The following is a 20015-nucleotide window of genomic DNA, read 5'->3' as shown; positions in this document are numbered from 1 at the left end:
TTGTAGTAAGAATAAAGTGCTGGAAGAGTGGTGGTGTCAACATTAAGGAAGAAATAGAGCAAAAACTCTGTCTCCCCCCCCCCTCTCAGATTCTGTTCTCAGAGCTTATTTTTGGATCATCTTTAAAGCTAGAATTGGGGGCCTTGATGAAGTGACCCGGGCGCGTTTCCACATTTTTTATGAATGACAGGTGTGGTAGATTGATTTTCGTCACTTTTTGGAAAAATCGGAGACGGGTCGATTTTTGGTGATTTTGAGTGATTTTGAACAGTGCCGGCACTGTGAGATTTCTTCAATTTTGGCCAGGTAGGGATGAAAATTTTTTTTCTTCATTATAGTGTCAGGTAGGTGTGTTCGGTCATTTGTAGTAAGAATAAAGTGCTGGAAGAGTGGTGGTGTCAACATTAAGGAAGAAATAGAGCAAAAACTCTGTCTCCCCCCCCCCTCTCAGATTCTGTTCTCAGAGCTTATTTTTGGATCATCTTTAAAGCTAGAATTGGGGGCCTTGATGAAGTGACCCGGGCGCGTTTCCACATTTTTTATGAATGACAGGTGTGGTAGATTGATTTTCGTCACTTTTTGGAAAAATCGGAGACGGGTCGATTTTTGGTGATTTTGAGTGATTTTGAACAGTGCCGGCACTGTGAGATTTCTTCAATTTTGGCCAGGTAGGGATGAAAATTTTTTTTCTTCATTATAGTGTCAGGTAGGTGTGTTCGGTCATTTGTAGTAAGAATAAAGTGCTGGAAGAGTGGTGGTGTCAACATTAAGGAAGAAATAGAGCAAAAACTCTGTCTCCCCCCCCCTCTCAGATTCTGTTCTCAGAGCTTATTTTTGGATCATCTTTAAAGCTAGAATTGGGGGCCTTGATGAAGTGACCCGGGCGCGTTTCCACATTTTTTATGAATGACAGGTGTGGTAGATTGGTTTTCGTCACTTTTTGGAAAAATCGGAGACGGGTCGATTTTTGGTGATTTTGAGTGATTTTGAACAGTGCCGGCACTGTGAGATTTCTTCAATTTTGGCCAGGTAGGGATGAAAATTTTTTTTCTTCATTATAGTGTCAGGTAGGTGTGTTTGGTCATTTGTAGTAAGAATAAAGTGCTGGAAGAGTGGTGGTGTCAACATTAAGGAAGAAATAGAGCAAAAACTCTGTCTCCCCCCCCCTCTCAGATTCTGTTCTCAGAGCTTATTTTTGGATCATCTTTAAAGCTAGAATTGGGGGCCTTGATTAAGTGACCCGGGCGCGTTTCCACATTTTTTATGAATGACAGGTGTGGTAGATTGATTTTCGTCACTTTTTGGAAAAATCGGAGACGGGTCGATTTTTGGTGATTTTGAGTGATTTTGAACAGTGCCGGCACTGTGAGATTTCTTCAATTTTGGCCAGGTAGGGATAAAAATTTTTTTTCTTCATTATAGTGTCAGGTAGGTGTGTTCGATCATTTGTAGTAAGAATAAAGTGCTGGAAGAGTGGTGGTGTCAACATTAAGGAAGAAATAGAGCAAAAACTCTGTCTCCCCCCCCCTCTCAGATTCTGTTCTCAGAGCTTATTTTTGGATCATCTTTAAAGCTAGAATTGGGGGCCTTGATGAAGTGACCCGGGCGCGTTTCCACATTTTTTATGAATGACAGGTGTGGTAGATTGATTTTCGTCACTTTTTGGAAAAATCGGAGACGGGTCGATTTTTGGTGATTTTGAGTGATTTTGAACCGAACACACCTACCTGACACACAGGCACTGTGAGATTTCTTCAATTTTGGCCAGGTAGGGATGAAAATTTTTTTTCTTCATTATAGTGTCAGGTAGGTGTGTTCGGTCATTTGTAGTAAGAATAAAGTGCTGGAAGAGTGGTGGTGTCAACATTAAGGAAGAAATAGAGCAAAAACTCTGTCTCCCCCCCCCCCTCTCAGATTCTGTTCTCAGAGCTTATTTTTGGATCATCTTTAAAGCTAGAATTGGGGGCCTTGATGAAGTGACCCGGGCGTGTTTCCACATTTTTTATGAATGACAGGTGTGGTAGATTGATTTTCGTCACTTTTTGGAAAAATCGGAGACGGGTCGATTTTTGGTGATTTTGAGTGATTTTGAACAGTGCCGGCACTGTGAGATTTCTTCAATTTTGGCCAGGTAGGGATGAAAATTTTTTTTCTTCATTATAGTGTCAGGTAGGTGTGTTCGGTCATTTGTAGTAAGAATAAAGTGCTGGAAGAGTGGTGGTGTCAACATTAAGGAAGAAATAGAGCAAAAACTCTGTCTCCCCCCCCCCTCTCAGATTCTGTTCTCAGAGCTTATTTTTGGATCATCTTTAAAGCTAGAATTGGGGGCCTTGATGAAGTGACCCGGGCGCGTTTCCACATTTTTTATGAATGACAGGTGTGGTAGATTGATTTTCGTCACTTTTTGGAAAAATCGGAGACGGGTCGATTTTTGGTGATTTTGAGTGATTTTGAACAGTGCCGGCACTGTGAGATTTCTTCAATTTTGGCCAGGTAGGGATGAAAATTTTTTTTCTTCATTATAGTGTCAGGTAGGTGTGTTCGGTCATTTGTAGTAAGAATAAAGTGCTGGAAGAGTGGTGGTGTCAACATTAAGGAAGAAATAGAGCAAAAACTCTGTCTCCCCCCCCCCCCCTCTCAGATTCTGTTCTCAGAGCTTATTTTTGGATCATCTTTAAAGCTAGAATTGGGGGCCTTGATGAAGTGACCCGGGCGCGTTTCCACATTTTTTATGAATGACAGGTGTGGTAGATTGATTTTCGTCACTTTTTGGAAAAATCGGAGACGGGTCGATTTTTGGTGATTTTGAGTGATTTTGAACAGTGCCGGCACTGTGAGATTTCTTCAATTTTGGCCAGGTAGGGATGAAAATTTTTTTTCTTCATTATAGTGTCAGGTAGGTGTGTTCGGTCATTTGTAGTAAGAATAAAGTGCTGGAAGAGTGGTGGTGTCAACATTAAGGAAGAAATAGAGCAAAAACTCTGTCTCCCCCCCCCTCTCAGATTCTGTTCTCAGAGCTTATTTTTGGATCATCTTTAAAGCTAGAATTGGGGGCCTTGATGAAGTGACCCGGGCGCGTTTCCACATTTTTTATGAATGACAGGTGTGGTAGATTGATTTTCGTCACTTTTTGGAAAAATCGGAGACGGGTCGATTTTTGGTGATTTTGAGTGATTTTGAACAGTGCCGGCACTGTGAGATTTCTTCAATTTTGGCCAGGTAGGGATGAAAATTTTTTTTCTTCATTATAGCGTCAGGTAGGTGTGTTCGGTCATTTGTAGTAAGAATAAAGTGCTGGAAGAGTGGTGGTGTCAACATTAAGGAAGAAATAGAGCAAAAACTCTGTCTCCCCCCCCCCCTCTCAGATTCTGTTCTCAGAGCTTATTTTTGGATAATCTTTAAAGCTAGAATTGGGGGCCTTGATGAAGTGACCCGGGCGCGTTTCCACATTTTTTATGAATGACAGGTGTGGTAGATTGATTTTCGTCACTTTTTGGAAAAATCGGAGACGGGTCGATTTTTGGTGATTTTGAGTGATTTTGAACAGTGCCGGCACTGTGAGATTTCTTCAATTTTGGCCAGGTAGGGATGAAAATTTTTTTTCTTCATTATAGTGTCAGGTAGGTGTGTTCGGTCATTTGTAGTAAGAATAAAGTGCTGGAAGAGTGGTGGTGTCAACATTAAGGAAGAAATAGAGCAAAAACTCTGTCTCCCCCCCCCTCTCAGATTCTGTTCTCAGAGCTTATTTTTGGATCATCTTTAAAGCTAGAATTGGGGGCCTTGATGAAGTGACCTGGGCGCGTTTCCACATTTTTTATGAATGACAGGTGTGGTAGATTGATTTTCGTCACTTTTTGGAAAAATCGGAGACGGGTCGATTTTTGGTGATTTTGAGTGATTTTGAACAGTGCCGGCACTGTGAGATTTCTTCAATTTTGGCCAGGTAGGGATGAAAATTTTTTTTCTTCATTATAGTGTCAGGTAGGTGTGTTCGGTCATTTGTAGTAAGAATAAAGTGCTGGAAGAGTGGTGGTGTCAACATTAAGGAAGAAATAGAGCAAAAACTCTGTCTCCCCCCCCCTCTCAGATTCTGTTCTCAGAGCTTATTTTTGGATCATCTTTAAAGCTAGAATTGGGGGCCTTGATGAAGTGACCTGCGCGCGTTTCCATATTTTTTATGAATGACAGGTGTGGTAGATTGATTTTCGTCACTTTTTGGAAAAATCGGAGACGGGTCGATTTTTGGTGATTTTGAGTGATTTTGAACAGTGCCGGCACTGTGAGATTTCTTCAATTTTGGCCAGGTAGGGATGAAAATTTTTTTTCTTCATTATAGTGTCAGGTAGGTGTGTTCGGTCATTTGTAGTAAGAATAAAGTGCTGGAAGAGTTGTGGTGTCAACATTAAGGAAGAAATAGAGCAAAAACTCTGTCTCCCCCCCCCCTCTCAGATTTTGTTCTCAGAGCTTATTTTTGGATCATCTTTAAAGCTAGAATTGGGGGCCTTGATGAAGTGACCCGGGCGCGTTTCCACATTTTTTATGAATGACAGGTGTGGTAGATTGATTTTCGTCACTTTTTGGAAAAATCGGAGACGGGTCGATTTTTGGTGATTTTGAGTGATTTTGAATAGTGCCGGCACTGTGAGATTTCTTCAATTTTGGCCAGGTAGGGATGAAAATTTTTTTTCTTCATTATAGTGTCAGGTAGGTGTGTTCGGTCATTTGTAGTAAGAATAAAGTGCTGGAAGAGTGGTGGTGTCAACATTAAGGAAGAAATAGGGCAAAAACTCTGTCTCCCCCCCCCCCCTCTCAGATTCTGTTCTCAGAGCTTATTTTTGGATCATCTTTAAAGCTAGAATTGGGGGCCTTGATGAAGTGACCCGGGCGCGTTTCCACATTTTTTATGAATGACAGGTGTGGTAGATTGATTTTCGTCACTTTTTGGAAAAATCGGAGACGGGTCGATTTTTGGTGATTTTGAGTGATGTTGAACAGTGCCAGCACTGTGAGAGTTCTTCAATTTTGGCCAGGTAGGGATGAAAATTTTTTTTCTTCATTATAGTGTCAGGTAGGTGTGTTCGGTCATTTGTAGTAAGAATAAAGTGCTGGAAGAGTGGTGGTGTCAACATTAAGGAAGAAATAGAGCAAAAACTCTGTTTCCCCCCCCCCCCTCTCAGATTCTGTTCTCAGAGCTTATTTTTGGATCATCTTTAAAGCTAGAATTGGGGGCCTTGATGAAGTGACCCGGGCGCGTTTCCACATTTTTTATGAATGACAGGTGTGGTAGATTGATTTTCGTCACTTTTTGGAAAAATCGGAGACGGGTCGATTTTTGGTGATTTTGAGTGATTTTGAACAGTGCCAGCACTGTGAGAGTTCTTCAATTTTGGCCAGGTAGGGATGAAAATTTTTTTTCTTCATTATAGTGTCAGGTAGGTGTGTTCGGTCATTTGTAGTAAGAATAAAGTGCTGGAAGAGTGGTGGTGTCAACATTAAGGAAGAAATAGAGCAAAAACTCTGTTTCCCCCCCCCCCTCTCAGATTCTGTTCTCAGAGCTTATTTTTGGATCATCTTTAAAGCTAGAATTGGGGGCTTTGATGAAGTGACCCGGGCGCGTTTCCACATTTTTTATGAATGACAGGTGTGGTAGATTGATTTTCGTCACTTTTTGGAAAAATCGGAGATGGGTCGATTTTTGGTGATTTTGAGTGATTTTGAACAGTGCCGGTACTGTGAGATTTCTTCAATTTTGGCCAGGTAGGGATGAAAATTTTTTTTCTTCATTATAGTGTCAGGTAGGTGTGTTCGGTCATTTGTAGTAAGAATAAAGTGCTGGAAGAGTGGTGGTGTCAACATTAAGGAAGAAATAGAGCAAAAACTCTGTCTCCCCCCCCCTCTCAGATTCTGTTCTCAGAGCTTATTTTTGGATCATCTTTAAAGCTAGAATTGGGGGCCTTGATGAAGTGACCCGGGCGCGTTTCCACATTTTTTATGAATGACAGGTGTGGTAGATTGATTTTCGTCACTTTTTGGAAAAATCGGAGACGGGTCGATTTTTGGTGATTTTGAGTGATTTTGAACAGTGCCGGTACTGTGAGAGTTCTTCAATTTTGGCCAGGTAGGGATGAAAATTTTTTTTCTTCATTATAGTGTCAGGTAGGTGTGTTCGGTCATTCGTAGTAAGAATAAAGTGCTGGAAGAGTGGTGGTGTCATCATTAAGGAAGAAATAGAGCAAAAACTCTGTCTCCCCCCCCCTCTCAGATTCTGTTCTCAGAGCTTATTTTTGGATCATCTTTAAAGCTAGAATTGGGGGCCTTGATGAAGTGACCCGGGCGCGTTTCCACATTTTTTATGAATGACAGGTGTGGTAGATTGATTTTCGTCACTTTTTGGAAAAATCGGAGACGGTTCGATTTTTGGTGATTTTGAGTGATTTTGAACAGTGCCAGCACTGTGAGAGTTCTTCAATTTTGGCCAGGTAGGGATGAAAATTTTTTTTCTTCATTATAGTGTCAGGTAGGTGTGTTCGGTCATTTGTAGTAAGAATAAAGTGCTGGAAGAGTGGTGGTGTCAACATTAAGGAAGAAATAGAGCAAAAACTCTGTCTCCCCCCCCCCCTCTCAGATTCTGTTCTCAGAGCTTATTTTTGGATCATCTTTAAAGCTAGAATTGGGGGCCTTGATGAAGTGACCCGGGCGCGTTTCCACATTTTTTATGAATGACAGGTGTGGTAGATTGATTTTCGTCACTTTTTGGAAAAATCGTAGACGGGTCGATTTTTGGTGATTTTGAGTGATTTTGAACAGTGCTGGTACTGTGAGATTTCTTCAATTTTGGCCAGGTAGGGATGAAAATTTTTTTTCTTCATTATAGTGTCAGGTAGGTGTGTTCGGTCATTTGTAGTAAGAATAAAGTGCTGGAAGAGTGGTGGTGTCAACATTAAGGAAGAAATAGAGCAAAAACTGTGTCTCCCCCCCCCCCCCTCTCAGATTCTGTTCTCAGAGCTTATTTTTGGATCATCTTTAAAGCTAGCATTGGGGGCCTTGATGAAGTGACCCGGGCGCGTTTCCACATTTTTTATGAATGACAGGTGTGGTAGATTGATTTTCGTCACTTTTTGGAAAAATCGGAGACGGGTCGATTTTTGGTGATTTTGAGTGATTTTGAACAGTGCCGGCACTGTGAGATTTCTTCAATTTTGGCCAGGTAGGGATGAAAATTTTTTTTCTTCATTATAGTGTCAGGTAGGTGTGTTCGGTCATTTGTAGTAAGAATAAAGTGCTGGAAGAGTGGTGGTGTCAACATTAAGGAAGAAATAGAGCAAAAACTCTGTCTCCCCCCCCCTCTCAGATTCTGTTCTCAGAGCTTATTTTTGGATCATCTTTAAAGCTAGAATTGGGGGCCTTGATGAAGTGACCCGGGTGCGTTTCCACATTTTTTATGAATGACAGGTGTGGTAGATTGATTTTCGTCACTTTTTGGAAAAATCGGAGACGGGTCGATTTTTGGTGATTTTGAGTGATTTTGAACAGTGCCGGCACTGTGAAATTTCTTCAATTTTGGCCCGGTAGGGATGAAAATTTTTTTTCTTCATTATAGTGTCAGGTAGGTGTGTTCGGTCATTTGTAGTAAGAATAAAGTGCTGGAAGAGTGGTGGTGTCAACATTAAGGAAGAAATAGAGCAAAAACTCTGTCTCCCCCCCCCCTCTCAGATTCTGTTCTCAGAGCTTATTTTTGGATCATCTTTAAAGCTAGAATTGGGGGCCTTGATGAAGTGACCCGGGCGCGTTTCCACATTTTTTATGAATGACAGGTGTGGTAGATTGATTTTCGTCACTTTTTGGAAAAATCGGAGACGGGTCGATTTTTGTTGATTTTGAGTGATTTTGAACAGTGCCGGCACTGTGAGATTTCTTCAATTTTGGCCAGGTAGGGATGAAAATTTTTTTTCTTCATTATAGTGTCAGGTAGGTGTGTTCGGTCATTTGTAGTAAGAATAAAGTGCTGGAAGAGTGGTGGTGTCAACATTAAGGAAGAAATAGAGCAAAAACTCTGTCTCCCCCCCCCTCTCAGATTCTGTTCTCAGAGCTTATTTTTGGATCATCTTTAAAGCTAGAATTGGGGGCCTTGATGAAGTGACCCGGGTGCGTTTCCACATTTTTTATGAATGACAGGTGTGGTAGATTGATTTTCGTCACTTTTTGGAAAAATCGGAGACGGGTCGATTTTTGGTGATTTTGAGTGATTTTGAACAGTGCGGCACTGTGAGATTTCTTCAATTTTGGCCAGGTAGGGATGAAAATTTTTTTTCTTCATTATAGTGTCAGGTAGGTGTGTTCGGTCATTTGTAGTAAGAATAAGGTGCTGGAAGAGTGGTGGTGTCAACATTAAGGAAGAAATAGAGCAAAAACTCTGTCTCCCCACCCCCTCTCAGATTCTGTTCTCAGAGCTTATTTTTGGATCATCTTTAAAGCTAGAATTGGGGGCCTTGATGAAGTGACCCGGGCGCGTTTCCACATTTTTTATGAATGACAGGTGTGGTAGATTGATTTTCGTCACTTTTTGGAAAAATCGGAGACGGGTCGATTTTTGTTGATTTTGAGTGATTTTGAACAGTGCCGGCACTGTGAGATTTCTTCAATTTTGGCCAGGTAGGGATGAAAATTTTTTTTCTTCATTATAGTGTCAGGTAGGTGTGTTCGGTCATTCGTAGTAAGAATAAAGTGCTGGAAGAGTGGTGGTGTCCACATTAAGGAAGAAATAGAGCAAAAACTCTGTCTCCCCCCCCCCCCTCTCAGATTCTGTTCTCAGAGCTTATTTTTGGATCATCTTTAAAGCTAGAATTGCGGGCCTTGATGAAGTGACCCGGGCGCGTTTCCACATTTTTTATGAATGACAGGTGTGGTAGATTGATTTTCGTCACTTTTTGGAAAAATCGGAGACGGGTCGATTTTTGGTGATTTTGAGTGATTTTGAACAGTGCCGGCACTGTGAGATTTCTTCAATTTTGGCCAGGTAGGGATGAAAATTTTTTTTCTTCATTATAGTGTCAGGTAGGTGTGTTTGGTCATTTGTAGTAAGAATAAAGTGCTGGAAGAGTGGTGGTGTCAACATTAAGGAAGAAATAGAGCAAAAACTCTGTCTCCCCCCCCCCTCTCAGATTCTGTTCTCAGAGCTTATTTTTGGATCATCTTTAAAGCTAGAATTGGGGGCCTTGATGAAGTGACCCAGGCGCGTTTCCACATTTTTTTATGAATGACAGGTGTGGTAGATTGATTTTCGTCACTTTTTGGAAAAATCAGAGACGGGTCGATTTTTGGTGATTTTGAGTGATTTTGAACAGTGCCGGCACTGTGAGATTTCTTCAATTTTGGCCAGGTAGGGATGAAAATTTTTTTTCTTTATTATAGTGTCAGGTAGGTGTGTTCGGTCATTTGTAGTAAGAATAAAGTGCTGGAAGAGTGGTGGTGTCAACATTAAGGAAGAAATAGAGCAAAAACTCTATCTCCCCCCCCCCCTCTCAGATTCTGTTCTCAGAGCTTATTTTTGGATCATCTTTAAAGCTAGAAATGGGGGCCTTGATGAAGTGACCCGGGCGCGTTTCCACATTTTTTATGAATGACAGGTGTGGTAGATTGATTTTCGTCACTTTTTGGAAAAATCGGAGACGGGTCGATTTTTGGTGATTTTGAGTGATTTTGAACAGTGCCGGCACTGTGAGATTTCTTCAATTTTGGCCAGGTAGGGATGAAAATTTTTTTTCTTCATTATAGTGTCAGGTAGGTGTGTTCGGTCATTTGTAGTAAGAATAAAGTGCTGGAAGAGTGGTGGTGTCAACATTAAGGAAGAAATAGAGCAAAAACTATGTCTCCCCCCCCCTCTCAGATTCTGTTCTCAGAGCTTATTTTTGGATAATCTTTAAAGCTAGAATTGGGGGCCTTGATGAAGTGACCCGGGTGCGTTTCCACATTTTTTATGAATGACAGGTGTGGTAGATTGATTTTCGTCACTTTTTGGAAAAATCGGAGACGGGTCGATTTTTGGTGATTTTGAGTGATTTTGAACAGTGTCGGCACTGTGAGAGTTCTTCAATTTTGGCCAGGTAGGGATGAAAATTTTTTTTTCTTTATTATAGTGTCAGGTAGGTGTGTTCGGTCATTTGTAGTAAGAATAAAGTGCTGGAAGAGTGGTGCTGTCAACATTAAGGAAGAAATAGAGCAAAAACTCTGTCTCCCCCCCCCCCCTCTCAGATTCTGTTCTCAGAGCTTATTTTTGGATTATCTTTAAAGCTAGAATTGGGGGCCTTGATGAAGTAACCCGGGCGCGTTTCCACATTTTTTATGAATGACAGGTGTGGTAGATTGATTTTCGTCACTTTTTGGAAAAATCGGAGACGGGTCGATTTTTGGTGATTTTGAGTGATTTTGAACAGTGCCGGCACTGTGAGATTTCTTCAATTTTGGCCAGGTAGGGATGAAAATTTTTTTTCTTCATTATAGTGTCAGGTAGGTGTGTTCGGTCATTTGTAGTAAGAATAAAGTGCTGGAAGAGTGGTGGTGTCAACATTAAGGAAGAAATAGAGCAAAAACTATGTCTCCCCCCCCCCTCTCAGATTCTGTTCTCAGAGCTTATTTTTGGATAATCTTTAAAGCTAGAATTGGGGGCCTTGATGAAGTGACCCGGGTGCGTTTCCACATTTTTTATGAATGACAGGTGTGGTAGATTGATTTTCGTCACTTTTTGGAAAAATCGGAGACGGGTCGATTTTTGGTGATTTTGAGTGATTTTGAACAGTGCGGGCACTGTGAGAGTTCTTCAATTTTGGCCAGGTAGGGATGAAAATTTTTTTTCTTCATTATAGTGTCAGGTAGGTGTGTTTGGTCATTTGTAGTAAGAATAAAGTGCTGGAAGAGTGGTGGTGTCAACATTAAGGAAGAAATAGAGCAAAAACTTTGTCTCCCCCCCCCCCCTCTCAGATTCTGTTCTCAGAGCTTATTTTTGGATCATCTTTAAAGCTAGAATTGGGGGCCTTGATGAAGTGACCCGGGCGCGTTTCCACATTTTTTATGAATGACAGGTGTGGTAGATTGATTTTCGTCACTTTTTGGAAAAATCGGAGACGGGTCGATTTTTGGTGATTTTGAGTGATGTTGAACAGTGCCAGCACTGTGAGAGTTCTTCAATTTTGGCCAGGTAGGGATGAAAATTATTTTTCTTCATTATAGTGTCAGGTAGGTGTGTTCGATCATTTGTAGTAAGAATAAAGTGCTGGAAGAGTGGTGGTGTCAACATTAAGGAAGAAATAGAGCAAAAACTCTGTCTCCCCCCCCCTCTCAGATTCTGTTCTCAGAGCTTATTTTTGGATCATCTTTAAAGCTAGAATTGGGGGCCTTGATGAAGTGACCCGGGCGCGTTTCCACATTTTTTATGAATGACAGGTGTGGTAGATTGATTTTCGTCACTTTTTGGAAAAATCGGAGACGGGTCGATTTTTGGTGATTTTGAGTGATTTTGAACAGTGCCGGCACTGTGAGATTTCTTCAATTTTGGCCAGGTAGGGATGAAAATTTTTTTTCTTCATTATAGTGTCAGGTAGGTGTGTTCGGTCATTTGTAGTAAGAATAAAGTGCTGGAAGAGTGGTGGTGTCAACATTAAGGAAGAAATAGAGCAAAAACTCTGTCTCCCCCCCCCCTCTCAGATTCTGTTCTCAGAGCTTATTTTTGGATCATCTTTAAAGCTAGAATTGGGGGCCTTGATGAAGTGACCCGGGCGCGTTTCCACATTTTTTTATGAATGACAGGTGTGGTAGATTGATTTTCGTCACTTTTTGGAAAAATCGGAGACGGGTCGATTTTTGTTGATTTTGAGTGATTTTGAACAGTGCCGGCACTGTGAGATTTCTTCAATTTTGGCCAGGTAGGGATGAAAATTTTTTTTCTTCATTATAGTGTCAGGTAGGTGTGTTCGGTCATTTGTAGTAAGAATAAAGTGCTGGAAGAGTGGTGGTGTCCACATTAAGGAAGAAATAGAGCAAAAACTCTGTCTCCCCCCCCCTCTCAGATTCTGTTCTCAGAGCTTATTTTTGGATCATCTTTAAAGCTAGAATTGCGGGCCTTGATGAAGTGACCCGGGCACGTTTCCACATTTTTTATGAATGACAGGTGTGGTAGATTGATTTTCGTCACTTTTTGGAAAAATCGGAGACGGGTCGATTTTTGGTGATTTTGAGTGATTTTGAACAGTGCCGGCACTGTGAGATTTCTTCAATTTTGGCCAGGTAGGGATGAAAATTTTTTTTCTTCATTATAGTGTCAGGTAGGTGTGTTTGGTCGTTTGTAGTAAGAATAAAGTGCTGGAAGAGTGGTGGTGTCAACATTAAGGAAGAAATAGAGCAAAAACTCTGTCTCCCCCCCCCCTCTCAGATTCTGTTCTCAGAGCTTATTTTTGGATCATCTTTAAAGCTAGAATTGGGGGCCTTGATGAAGTGACCCGGGCACGTTTCCACATTTTTTTATGAATGACAGGTGTGGTAGATTGATTTTCGTCACTTTTTGGAAAAATCAGAGACGGGTCGATTTTTGGTGATTTTGAGTGATTTTGAACAGTGCCGGCACTGTGAGATTTCTTCAATTTTGGCCAGGTAGGGATGAAAATTTTTTTTCTTTATTATTGTGTCAGGTAGGTGTGTTCGGTCATTTGTAGTAAGAATAAAGTGCTGGAAGAGTGGTGGTGTCAACATTAAGGAAGAAATAGAGCAAAAACTCTGTCTCCCCCCCCCCCCTCTCAGATTCTGTTCTCAGAGCTTATTTTTGGATCATCTTTAAAGCTAGAATTGGGGGCCTTGATGAAGTGACCCGGGCGCGTTTCCACATTTTTTATGAATGACAGGTGTTGTAGATTGATTTTCGTCACTTTTTGGAAAAATCGGAGACGGGTCGATTTTTGGTGATTTTGAGTGATTTTGAACAGTGCCGGCACTGTGAGATTTCTTCAATTTTGGCCAGGTAGGGATGAAAATTTTTTTTCTTCATTATAGTGTCAGGTAGGTGTGTTCGGTCATTTGTAGTAAGAATAAAGTGCTGGAAGAGTGGTGGTGTCAACATTAAGGAAGAAATAGAGCAAAAACTATGTCTCCCCCCCCCTTTCAGATTCTGTTCTCAGAGCTTATTTTTGGATCATCTTTAAAGCTAGAATTGCGGGCCTTGATGAAGTGACCCGGGCACGTTTCCACATTTTTTATGAATGACAGGTGTGGTAGATTGATTTTCGTCACTTTTTGGAAAAATCGGAGACGGGTCGATTTTTGGTGATTTTGAGTGATTTTGAACAGTGCCGGCACTGTGAGATTTCTTCAATTTTGGCCAGGTAGGGATGAAAATTTTTTTTCTTCATTATAGTGTCAGGTAGGTGTGTTTGGTCGTTTGTAGTAAGAATAAAGTGCTGGAAGAGTGGTGGTGTCAACATTAAGGAAGAAATAGAGCAAAAACTCTGTCTCCCCCCCCCCCTCTCAGATTCTGTTCTCAGAGCTTATTTTTGGATCATCTTTAAAGCTAGAATTGGGGGCCTTGATGAAGTGACCCGGGCGCGTTTCCACATTTTTTTATGAATGACAGGTGTGGTAGATTGATTTTCGTCACTTTTTGGAAAAATCAGAGACGGGTCGATTTTTGGTGATTTTGAGTGATGTTGAACAGTGCCAGCACTGTGAGAGTTCTTCAATTTTGGCCAGGTAGGGATGAAAATTATTTTTCTTCATTATAGTGTCAGGTAGGTGTGTTCGATCATTTGTAGTAAGAATAAAGTGCTGGAAGAGTGGTGGTGTCAACATTAAGGAAGAAATAGAGCAAAAACTCTGTCTCCCCCCCCCTCTCAGATTCTGTTCTCAGAGCTTATTTTTGGATCATCTTTAAAGCTAGAATTGGGGGCCTTGATGAAGTGACCCGGGCGCGTTTCCACATTTTTTATGAATGACAGGTGTGGTAGATTGATTTTCGTCACTTTTTGGAAAAATCGGAGACGGGTCGATTTTTGGTGATTTTGAGTGATTTTGAACAGTGCCGGCACTGTGAGATTTCTTCAATTTTGGCCAGGTAGGGATGAAAATTTTTTTTCTTCATTATAGTGTCAGGTAGGTGTGTTCGGTCATTTGTAGTAAGAATAAAGTGCTGGAAGAGTGGTGGTGTCAACATTAAGGAAGAAATAGAGCAAAAACTCTGTCTCCCCCCCCCCTCTCAGATTCTGTTCTCAGAGCTTATTTTTGGATCATCTTTAAAGCTAGAATTGGGGGCCTTGATGAAGTGACCCGGGTGCGTTTCCACATTTTTTATGAATGACAGGTGTGGTAGATTGATTTTCGTCACTTTTTGGAAAAATCGGAGACGGGTCGATTTTTGGTGATTTTGAGTGATTTTGAACAGTGCCGGCACTGTGAGATTTCTTCAATTTTGGCCAGGTAGGGATGAAAATTTTTTTTCTTCATTATAGTGTCAGGTAGGTGTGTTCGGTCATTTGTAGTAAGAATAAAGTGCTGGAAGAGTGGTGGTGTCAACATTAAGGAAGAAATAGAGCAAAAACTCTGTCTCCCCCCCCCCTCTCAGATTCTGTTCTCAGAGCTTATTTTTGGATCATCTTTAAAGCTAGAATTGGGGGCCTTGATGAAGTGACCCGGGCGCGTTTCCACATTTTTTATGAATGACAGGTGTTGTAGATTGATTTTCGTCACTTTTTGGAAAAATCGGAGACGGGTCGATTTTTGGTGATTTTGAGTGATTTTGAACAGTGCCGGCACTGTGAGATTTCTTCAATTTTGGCCAGGTAGGGATGAAAATTTTTTTTCTTCATTATAGTGTCAGGTAGGTGTGTTCGGTCATTTGTAGTAAGAATAAAGTGCTGGAAGAGTGGTGGTGTCAACATTAAGGAAGAAATAGAGCAAAAACTATGTCTCCCCCCCCCTTTCAGATTCTGTTCTCAGAGCTTATTTTTGGATCATCTTTAAAGCTAGAATTGCGGGCCTTGATGAAGTGACCCGGGCACGTTTCCACATTTTTTATGAATGACAGGTGTGGTAGATTGATTTTCGTCACTTTTTGGAAAAATCGGAGACGGGTCGATTTTTGGTGATTTTGAGTGATTTTGAACAGTGCCGGCACTGTGAGATTTCTTCAATTTTGGCCAGGTAGGGATGAAAATTTTTTTTCTTCATTATAGTGTCAGGTAGGTGTGTTTGGTCGTTTGTAGTAAGAATAAAGTGCTGGAAGAGTGGTGGTGTCAACATTAAGGAATAAATAGAGCAAAAACTCTGTCTCCCCCCCCCCCTCTCAGATTCTGTTCTCAGAGCTTATTTTTGGATCATCTTTAAAGCTAGAATTGGGGGCCTTGATGAAGTGACCCGGGCGCGTTTCCACATTTTTTTATGAATGACAGGTGTGGTAGATTGATTTTCGTCACTTTTTGGAAAAATCGGAGACGGGTCGATTTTTGGTGATTTTGAGTGATTTTGAACAGTGCCGGCACTGTGAGATTTCTTCAATTTTGGCCAGGTAGGGATGAAAATTTTTTTTCTTTATTATAGTGTCAGGTAGGTGTGTTCGGTCATTTGTAGTAAGAATAAAGTGCTGGAAGAGTGGTGGTGTCAACATTAAGGAAGAAATAGAGCAAAAACTCTGTCTCCCCCCCCCCCTCTCAGATTCTGTTCTCAGAGCTTATTTTTGGATCATCTTTAAAGCTAGAATTGGGGGCCTTGATGAAGTGACCCGGGCGCGTTTCCACATTTTTTATGAATGACAGGTGTTGTAGATTGATTTTCGTCACTTTTTGGAAAAATCGGAGACGGGTCGATTTTTGGTGATTTTGAGTGATTTTGAACAGTGCCGGCACTGTGAGATTTCTTCAATTTTGGCCAGGTAGGGATGAAAATTTTTTTTCTTCATTATAGTGTCAGGTAGGTGTGTTCGGTCATTTGTAGTAAGAATAAAGTGCTGGAAGAGTGGTGGTGTCAACATTAAGGAAGAAATAGAGCAAAAACTATGTCTCCCCCCCCCCTTTCAGATTCTGTTCTCAGAGCTTATTTTTGGATAATCTTTAAAGCTAGAATTGGGGGCCTTGATGAAGTGACCCGGGTGCGTTTCCACATTTTTTATGAATGACAGGTGTGGTAGATTGATTTTCGTCACTTTTTGGAAAAATCGGAGACGGGTCGATTTTTGTTGATTTTGAGTGATTTTGAACAGTGCCGGCACTGTGAGATTTCTTCAATTTTGGCCAGGTAGGGATGAAAATTTTTTTTCTTCATTATAGTGTCAGGTAGGTGTGTTCGGTCATTTGTAGTAAGAATAAAGTGCTGGAAGAGTGGTGGTGTCCACATTAAGGAAGAAATAGAGCAAAAACTCTGTCTCCCCCCCCCCTCTCAGATTCTGTTCTCAGAGCTTATTTTTGGATCATCTTTAAAGCTAGAATTGCGGGCCTTGATGAAGTGACCCGGGCACGTTTCCACATTTTTTATGAATGACAGGTGTGGTAGATTGATTTTCGTCACTTTTTGGAAAAATCGGAGACGGGTCGATTTTTGGTGATTTTGAGTGATTTTGAACAGTGCCGGCACTGTGAGATTTCTTCAATTTTGGCCAGGTAGGGATGAAAATTTTTTTTCTTCATTATAGTGTCAGGTAGGTGTGTTTGGTCGTTTGTAGTAAGAATAAAGTGCTGGAAGAGTGGTGGTGTCAACATTAAGGAAGAAATAGAGCAAAAACTCTGTCTCCCCCCCCCTCTCAGATTCTGTTCTCAGAGCTTATTTTTGGATCATCTTTAAAGCTAGAATTGGGGGCCTTGATGAAGTGACCCGGGCGCGTTTCCACATTTTTTTATGAATGACAGGTGTGGTAGATTGATTTTCGTCACTTTTTGGAAAAATCAGAGACGGGTCGATTTTTGGTGATTTTGAGTGATTTTGAACAGTGCCGGCACTGTGAGATTTCTTCAATTTTGGCCAGGTAGGGATGAAAATTTTTTTTCTTTATTATAGTGTCAGGTAGGTGTGTTCGGTCATTTGTAGTAAGAATAAAGTGCTGGAAGAGTGGTGGTGTCAACATTAAGGAAGAAATAGAGCAAAAACTCTGTCTCCCCCCCCCCCTCTCAGATTCTGTTCTCAGAGCTTATTTTTGGATCATCTTTAAAGCTAGAATTGGGGGCCTTGATGAAGTGACCCGGGCGCGTTTCCACATTTTTTATGAATGACAGGTGTTGTAGATTGATTTTCGTCACTTTTTGGAAAAATCGGAGACGGGTCGATTTTTGGTGATTTTGAGTGATTTTGAACAGTGCCGGCACTGTGAGATTTCTTCAATTTTGGCCAGGTAGGGATGAAAATTTTTTTTCTTCATTATATTGTCAGGTAGGTGTGTTCGGTCATTTGTAGTAAGAATAAAGTGCTGGAAGAGTGGTGGTGTCAACATTAAGGAAGAAATAGAGCAAAAACTATGTCTCCCCCCCCCTTTCAGATTCTGTTCTCAGAGCTTATTTTTGGATCATCTTTAAAGCTAGAATTGCGGGCCTTGATGAAGTGACCCGGGCACGTTTCCACATTTTTTATGAATGACAGGTGTGGTAGATTGATTTTCGTCACTTTTTGGAAAAATCGGAGACGGGTCGATTTTTGGTGATTTTGAGTGATTTTGAACAGTGCCGGCACTGTGAGATTTCTTCAATTTTGGCCAGGTAGGGATGAAAATTTTTTTTCTTCATTATAGTGTCAGGTAGGTGTGTTTGGTCGTTTGTAGTAAGAATAAAGTGCTGGAAGAGTGGTGGTGTCAACATTAAGGAAGAAATAGAGCAAAAACTCTGTCTCCCCCCCCCCTCTCAGATTCTGTTCTCAGAGCTTATTTTTGGATCATCTTTAAAGCTAGAATTGGGGGCCTTGATGAAGTGACCCGGGCGCGTTTCCACATTTTTTTATGAATGACAGGTGTGGTAGATTGATTTTCGTCACTTTTTGGAAAAATCAGAGACGGGTCGATTTTTGGTGATTTTGAGTGATTTTGAACAGTGCCGGCACTGTGAGATTTCTTCAATTTTGGCCAGGTAGGGATGAAAATTTTTTTTCTTTATTATAGTGTCAGGTAGGTGTGTTCGGTCATTTGTAGTAAGAATAAAGTGCTGGAAGAGTGGTGGTGTCAACATTAAGGAAGAAATAGAGCAAAAACTCTGTCTCCCCCCCCCCCTCTCAGATTCTGTTCTCAGAGCTTATTTTTGGATCATCTTTAAAGCTAGAATTGGGGGCCTTGATGAAGTGACCCGGGCGCGTTTCCACATTTTTTATGAATGACAGGTGTTGTAGATTGATTTTCGTCACTTTTTGGAAAAATCGGAGACGGGTCGATTTTTGGTGATTTTGAGTGATTTTGAACAGTGCCGGCACTGTGAGATTTCTTCAATTTTGGCCAGGTAGGGATGAAAATTTTTTTTCTTCATTATAGTGTCAGGTAGGTGTGTTCGGTCATTTGTAGTAAGAATAAAGTGCTGGAAGAGTGGTGGTGTCAACATTAAGGAAGAAATAGAGCAAAAACTGTCTCCCCCCCCCTTTCAGATTCTGTTCTCAGAGCTTATTTTTGGATAATCTTTAAAGCTAGAATTGGGGGCCTTGATGAAGTGACCCGGGTGCGTTTCCACATTTTTTATGAATGACAGGTGTGGTAGATTGATTTTCGTCACTTTTTGGAAAAATCGGAGACGGGTCGATTTTTGGTGATTTTGAGTGATTTTGAACAGTGTCGGCACTGTGAGAGTTCTTCAATTTTGGCCAGGTAGGGATGAAAATTTTTTTTCTTTATTATAGTGTCAGGTAGGTGTGTTCGGTCATTTGTAGTAAGAATAAAGTGCTGGAAGAGTGGTGGTGTCAACATTAAGGAAGAAATAGAGCAAAAACTCTGTCTCCCCCCCCCTCTCAGATTCTGTTCTCAGAGCTTATTTTTGGATCATCTTTAAAGCTAGAATTGGGGGCCTTGATGAAGTGACCCGGGCGCGTTTCCACATTTTTTATGAATGACAGGTGTGGTAGATTGATTTTCGTCACTTTTTGGAAAAATCGGAGACGGGTCGATTTTTGGTGATTTTGAGTGATTTTGAACAGTGCCGGCACTGTGAGATTTCTTCAATTTTGGCCAGGTAGGGATGAAAATTTTTTTTCTTCATTATAGTGTCAGGTAGGTGTGTTCGGTCATTTGTAGTAAGAATAAAGTGCTGGAAGAGTGGTGGTGTCAACATTAAGGAAGAAATAGAGCAAAAACTCTGTCTCCCCCCCCCCTCTCAGATTCTGTTCTCAGAGCTTATTTTTGGATCATCTTTAAAGCTAGAATTGGGGGCCTTGATGAAGTGACCCGGGTGCGTTTCCACATTTTTTATGAATGACAGGTGTGGTAGATTGATTTTCGTCACTTTTTGGAAAAATCGGAGACGGGTCGATTTTTGGTGATTTTGAGTGATTTTGAACAGTGCCGGCACTGTGAGATTTCTTCAATTTTGGCCAGGTAGGGATGAAAATTTTTTTTCTTCATTATAGTGTCAGGTAGGTGTGTTCGGTCATTTGTAGTAGAATAAGGTGCTGGAAGAGTGGTGGTGTCAACATTAAGGAAGAAATAGAGCAAAAACTCTGTCTCCCCCCACCCCTCTCAGATTCTGTTCTCAGAGCTTATTTTTGGATCATCTTTAAAGCTAGAATTGGGGGCCTTGATGAAGTGACCCGGGCGCGTTTCCACATTTTTTTATGAATGACAGGTGTGGTAGATTGATTTTCGTCACTTTTTGGAAAAATCGGAGACGGGTCGATTTTTGTTGATTTTGAGTGATTTTGAACAGTGCCGGCACTGTGAGATTTCTTCAATTTTGGCCAGGTAGGGATGAAAATTTTTTTTCTTCATTATAGTGTCAGGTAGGTGTGTTCGGTCATTTGTAGTAAGAATAAAGTGCTGGAAGAGTGGTGGTGTCCACATTAAGGAAGAAATAGAGCAAAAACTCTGTCTC

The sequence above is a fragment of the Lingula anatina genome, unplaced genomic scaffold (genome assembly GCF_051362555.1).
Source record: "Lingula anatina isolate TDL-2025a unplaced genomic scaffold, LinAna3.0 unanchor82, whole genome shotgun sequence".
Taxonomy (NCBI): domain Eukaryota; kingdom Metazoa; phylum Brachiopoda; class Lingulata; order Lingulida; family Lingulidae; genus Lingula; species Lingula anatina.
This window is presented reverse-complemented; position numbering follows the sequence as displayed.